Here is a 6,623-nt window from a genome sequence, read left to right on the forward strand (position 1 = left end):
TGTCCCAGCCGCTGCTTTCTCCCTGCGGAAGCGCCGTGGCTTCCCGCGTTCTCGGCGGGCTGTTCAGGTCCTGACATTAACCGCCTCAGACCTCTCCCAGGTCAGGCTGAGGGGATGCGACGGGCAGAATCCCTCCAGAATCCCTCCTAAATCCCTCCTTTCGACTGAGTATCTCTTCACCTCACCCCAGCTGGTTTACTGGTGGATGCAATAATTACCCATAAAGGCCTTACTGAAGATGTAGGCGTAAAACGTGCCTTTCTAACAAGGCGTTGTTAACTTATTGTAAGGATAACTTCAAAATCAGAAGGGAAAATGTTTTCTGCAGTTACATGTTCGTGGCCCCCCCTGCCAGTTTAGTGTGAGCAACTGGATGGGCTGTTAACTTATGTGCTGCTGTTTGGAGAACTCCCATGAAAGGGAGACTTGCAGGCTTCTGTAATCAAAGGAGTGGCAAACTTCCAAAGTAAAGGTTAGAAAGTAATACACTCGTGGTAGCCAGAGTAAACCTTCTTGGCAAACGTAAGGGAGGGGGGAAAAACAACTGGTGTTCCCATAAAAAAAAAAAAAAAAAGCACAAAACTAAGAAGTGTTAGCAGTAAATGGAGGAATGTTACTTGGCATAGAGCAAACCTTATTTTCTCTGTTTTGTAAGGATTAAGCTGTCTTAGAAAGTGTTGCAGCCATTGTGGCCCTCCCCTGCGTAGCAGAGTAGATACTGTAATTGGTAGATATACAGACCTGTAATTTAATTAAAATCTATAACCTGAAAGAGTCTGTGTTCTGATTGGTATATTTAGCCACTGTTAAATAAACTTCGTGTGCTGAATTGATTTTACCTATAACTGTATGTTGATACACCTGTGGAGAAATAAAGTGAAAAAATGCGTTTATTTCTGCATCAGAGACTAGTCTGCTTGCTTTACAGCTCTGACTGTTGACTTCAGATCAGTAGTATTTGTTCAAAATGTCTTTTAACAAAAATATACCACTGTTCAGTGTTTTATGCTACAGAGATGTTAGGTGGTCATTGGATGCTTAACACTTGGTTGTTGCTGGGTATTGGTTACCGTTTTAAAGAATTGAAGATACTTACTGTGGTACATCTTTGGACAAGGTCAACCTATGGACAAATAATTTTTATTTTTAAACAGTGAATTTATTGCAGAAGATGGTAATGAGAAGTTTTGGCAGTTCTTGGAAACTGTGAGAGAATTAACCGTTTATAAGCAAAGAGGTAAGTTAAGCAGCATGCTAGTTTTAATATATTGCACTTTTAAACATCAGTATAACACATGAACTAATTCTAGTGAGATAAAGTCTAACACTTCCACTATTGCTTGCTAGGTGGTTTTCTTTCAGAAAGTTAACAGCATGTTTCTCCCTGAAAGATCTACCTGTAGAGGAGTTCTAAAAGCAAAGACAGAGAGTTTGACTCAACTGCTGTTAGAGTATTGGACAGAAATGTAAAGGTCAAAGAAACTTATGTCCTTACATGACTTAGCAAGAGCTTATAGGATTTTCAGACCTAAGATGGATGTTTGTAGGGGAGAGAATCACAAAAATAACTAAAATGGGAATGCTAGCTTAAGAAAAAAATTTTAAAATTGACAAAAAAGGATTAATACTTGCAGATGGGATAGAGACTGTTTTTTAGCAGCAGTAATCATGTATTAGAATAAATGTTTATTGCTCTCAAAATAGGATTTTCAAAACCTTGCATGGTTAGGCAGGAGAATATTAAGTTGTTAGAAGTTTGGAGAGAAGAACAAAGCATAAAATCCAGGAAACAAAGCATAAAAGCCCCAGAACATACCTTAGAGAGCAATTCACTAGAAATGGCCATGGCAATAAAAAATTTGGAAGCCTACCAGGCTTTACCACAGGTTGATCAATATTATGCCTACTTGGTCAATACATAAACACAGTGCAAAAAGCTTCAAAATAAGGCAAGGCTGTTTGAATTTGCTCTTCAGCACAGTACAGCTCTTTAGGCACAAGTGTGAGGACCTAACACTGCCACTAGAAGAGACTTCAGGTAAATTGAATGTTATGTCAAAAAGGTAACACTGTAGAAAGATCATACAGGCAGTGAGATGATAGAAATTAATCCTTTTTATGTGAAAAATGCTGTATATGAGATAGAATAGTGCAGCTGGCAGCAGGTCAGTAAGGAGAGGGGAGGAAGGAGGGACCTCGTATTTCCAGCTTCCTAGTGGAAAGGTATAGAGAAGATGGAACCAGACCTTCCTGAAGGTACACAGTAGTATGAAGGAACCCCAAACCAATCGGTACAAGGTGAAGCATGGAGATTTTGGTTAGGTACTAGGAAAAATGCTTCTGCCGTGTGGTTGGGTAAACATTGGAAGAGGCTGCCTCGAGAGGCTGTGGAATCTTTGTGCTTGGAGATACGCAAAACTGCTGCCCAAGGCTGTGAGCAGCATCATCTAGCATTGAAATTATAGCTCCTCCAAGTAAGAGTTTGGATGAGGTGACCTCCAGAAGTAATTCTTTACTTGAATTCTTTTTTTCTTGTTAGTGGCAAAGGTGCTGCTGGTATGGTATTGGATGATGTGTCAGGGTGTTTGATTGGCTGTCTCTTGTCTGCTGGATTGGACCAGCTTTCCAAGGAATTTGAAGCTTTAGTGACATATATTAGTGGCACAGATAGCTGTTGAAATTAGCTGTTAGTTACATACTTTACCTACTTCACCTGGATAAACTTCTTGATTAAGAACAAATAAATTGCCAGTAAGATGATCTGCATGGCCTATCTTGCCAATGAAGTATTAGATGCTGGTAGTGGGGAACCTTGAGAATTATGCAGGAAAATTCAAAGATTTGGCACCAAGTGGTTTTCCTGAAAGTTAATTCATAGTTGGGGTAGTATTATACAAGCAAACCAGTGTTCTTTATGAACAGGATGAGAAGGAAAAACTCAGAGGCAAAAAATATTTTTTTTTTTACTGACAAAATTACATCAATATTGATACTTGCAACTTCAGAGCGTTTTATTGAAGTTGATGTACTAAGTATGAAGCAGAAATATGAGCATCATATATGGCCAGCAAGAGTTAAGCCACTTTCAGCAGGGAAATCTGCACTAGACATCTACAATAACATGGTCAGCAAGGGTGAAGAGTAGTGGTACTGAAATCCTGGCATGGCACAGTTAGTGAGAGGTGTGTAATAGTGTACCTCTGAGGAAAAGCTGATTCTCTGGATGCTGTGGGATGTGTTCCATCTTAGCTGTTGCATGTCAAGACACATGGATGTGGAGGGATGTTCATGAGGTGTTAAAGCTGAAGTAGCAGTAACTACTTGAGCAGATTAAAGGATCTGGCTTAAAAAGGATTGGCTGAGGTGACTGACTTCAATTTTGCTCTGTATGGTGTCTAGAGTAGGTAGGATGGGTGACGGGGAAATAAAAGGATTGTTGTTTTTAAATAGAAACATTCTCATAGAAGGTAAAGAATTGCTACATCTGAAGTGGAAAAACTGGGTTTATAGGAGAATTGGATGATAGATTTGGATGATAGATTTGTATCCCAACCTAGTATCGAGTGTTTCAGAAGAATTTTAATTATTAAATCTAAAAGGCAACTTAAGAAATCAAATATGTAGCTTTTTTTTTCTCCTTTTAAATCATTGCTCAGATGATTTCCAGTCTGTTACTTATCAGTTCTCAAACGTGGTTATTTTAAATTTAGAATAATCAAATCAACATCTGTCCTTAACTTGCTCATTTAAAATATTCAGTCTTAGCAATTTAGGTCTAGTAATGGTCTTTTTAGCTATGATACCTGTAGCAATTTAATTTATTTGGTAGGAACAACGTGTGTGGAATTTGGTAGAGCATTTTGTTTGGTGACATATATGGTTGTTTTAACATTTTCTTTAATGAGAACTCTCATGAGCTTGGGCATCACGGAGATGATACACTGTGAAAAACATTAAAATGGTAATGATGGGTTACACTGTATTAAATTAGAGCAAGGGCTTCAGGTAGCATGGACAACGTATGGCTACTAAATATGCAGCATGCTTACTACCAGGCTTGTAGAAGATTTGGAAATGCAGATAATGCTGTTTTGGGCTGTATGTATGTTATGAAGAAATCAAAGCTGCAGAAATTTCATATTAAAACCAACACAATTACAAAACACTGAAGATTGCATTTTAAACTTGCTGCTGCTTTTATATCTCAAATATATCTCAAAAGGTTAATTTAAGAACATAGAGTGAAGGTAAGAAGCCAGTTCCCTGCTGACTAATTGTAACTTGAGTGTTTACTGTCTTCCCAAGTGGTTAATTTTATATATTGAATTTCCAGCAGCCTCTTAAATATATTTTAAAAAAAACAACCAAACCTACACAAACATATTAATAGGAAATTTATTTTCTCTGAAAAAAAAAAGAAGTCTATTGCATATAAACAACAATCAGGCAAGTTATTTGTTGCAATCTAGAAGTTTACACGTTATTCACAAGTAAATTAGAGAAGTATTTTTTTTTGTGTATCAGCCTTAAAGATCCAGGAGGAATCAGTTTCACAAGCATGGCATTTGTATAATAAACTGAAGTATTCCCTGTCTACTGTTATCTTGCTTGAATGTCATAGGGATTTGATTGGCCAGTGATTGCTTGATCTGCTGTTTACCTGGGATCTCTTAGTTCCTTAGCTGATCTATAGGTACAGGTATACACACCTATGCAGTCTGGACAAAACCCATGTTCCCATCCCTTAAATTGTGATCCCAGCACCCTGTTGTCTTCTGACTAATGATGTCTCTGATGATTATTCTGTCTACCTGTCGTGCTTCAGTATTTTGAATTCTCCTGTGGGCCACCACCATCGTATATTCAGATTAATTTTGTTTTGCCTGAGATCCGAGAACCTGTGGCATAGACCTTTACTTTCTTTTTGTGACCACCCTGGTCATCTCCCTTGAATTATACTTAATATACTTGTGATGTCAGATACTGCTGGAGATTGTGGATAGGAAATTTCAATGAGCTATTCAGTGGATGAATTTAGGCATCTTTAGAGTAAGCTAAATAGCTTTGCAGGTTTTGTTTGGCTGCTGGGCTATGTCTCTAGACATGGAAGTTAACAAATATGTAGCTCCTACACATACATTCAGACATCTGAAATCTGGAGCTGTGTCATATTAATTTTATCTCGTATATTCATTTATAAATCAACTTTGTTAATGAATTCAGTGGTAATATGCTATCATGCAGTATTTTATGACCAGAAGCATCTTTTTCCTCTGTGCTTGCCTGTAACATCCTAAGAAATTCATTAGGACTTCTACTCTTTGGCATAGAGTGCAATGTTAAAAATACTATTGTAAAAACAATTTGTAAAACTAAAGCCACAGTTCTGTATGTAATAAACTTTAAAAATGTTTTTGCATTAGATGCATCATGTAGCATTTGCTGTGGATTAATTTATCTTGCTGAAGCTTAAAGTACAGTTGTAGTCTAAATGAAGCCAGCAGTTGTAATAAAAAATGAAGCAGTAGAAGCATGATTTGATAAGTGTAACATTGTTAATATGTTATACAATCATTTTTGAAGGCACATGACAAATTATCTTTTTACTCATTAAAATCATTGTTTTCTTAATAATCTTCCAGAACAAAAATGGCAGCTGGTTTATATACAGCACTGAAAGCACAGCTGGAATTTGTAAGCCAAAGAATTTAAGACTTGTGGTAAAAATATCTTATTGAGGTGGTATCTTTAGATTGTATATTTAATAACTCTCTCTTGTCTTCAATAGGATGCTATTTGGGGCTAAATGGAGAGGCAGAAATTTCAGATTTAATTTTTATTTTTGTGGAGGTAATTGGAAGAAAATTTTAAAGTCTAGTTATTGGAAAGATACATTTCAATCTGGAAGTATTTGCTGCTTCCAGATTTTTTATATTCACTGCTTGGAATGTGTGAAGCCAAATGTATCTCATTGAGTTCCGCCAGGTGTCTGTGTAGATTTAGAAAACATACAAGATAGGGGGTTTTAATCCGTTAAATTTAATGTTAGACAGTAATGATCATATACAATTTATGGGAAGGCAGCTTTCTGGAAATGCAGATCATACCCCTTTGTAATCTTGCATTTATTTTTTTTCTAGTGATGTACTGCAAACTCAGTCTACGTAATGAGTTTTTAGAACGAGGAAAAGGTAGAAAGGAGATCCTAGAGGCTTTTAAGAACAAAAGAAGGTTAAGTGTTGTGAAGAGGAAGGTGAAAGGATAGGAAGTGCTTATTTATTAAAATTGTGTACAGAACTGCTGAGAGCAGTTAATGGATATTTCCAAAACTATGGCTAATGCTTTGCTGGAACCTAGGCCATGGTGAGGGAATGGCATTTTGATGGCTGCACTCACTTGATATGAGTACTTCTGAGATCTACTGCAGCTGAGGCAGGTAAATCTGGCAGGTTAAATAATGTGAGTTGATTTTCATGCTGTGTAAAAATTTGGTGCCTCTTTGGATCCCTCAAGGGGGATGATCATTCCACTTTGACAGCAAGAGCACCTTGAAAATAAGGTGTTGACCTGAGAACACAGATTCAAACTGGACAGCTAGAATGGTTCCTCCCCGCAACTCTCTT

At 37.3% G+C, this 6,623-nt stretch overlaps 1 protein-coding gene across 1 annotated transcript in view; it reads left to right on the top strand.

Moving 5' to 3' along the window:
• The first annotated feature begins 1,158 nt into the window (after positions 1-1,158).
• UGGT2 (UDP-glucose glycoprotein glucosyltransferase 2) overlaps positions 1,159-6,623 on the top strand; it is a 78,945-nt gene continuing 73,480 nt past the window's right edge. Inside the window, exon 1 of the mRNA XM_010006352.1 lies at positions 1,159-1,237. The gene's annotated coding sequence lies outside the window, so the exon portion shown is untranslated. The remainder of the gene's footprint in view (positions 1,238-6,623) is intronic.

Source organism: Chaetura pelagica, unplaced genomic scaffold, assembly GCF_000747805.2.
Source record: "Chaetura pelagica isolate M959 unplaced genomic scaffold, ChaPel_1.0 scaffold29, whole genome shotgun sequence".
NCBI classification, from domain to species: Eukaryota; Metazoa; Chordata; class Aves; order Apodiformes; family Apodidae; genus Chaetura; species Chaetura pelagica.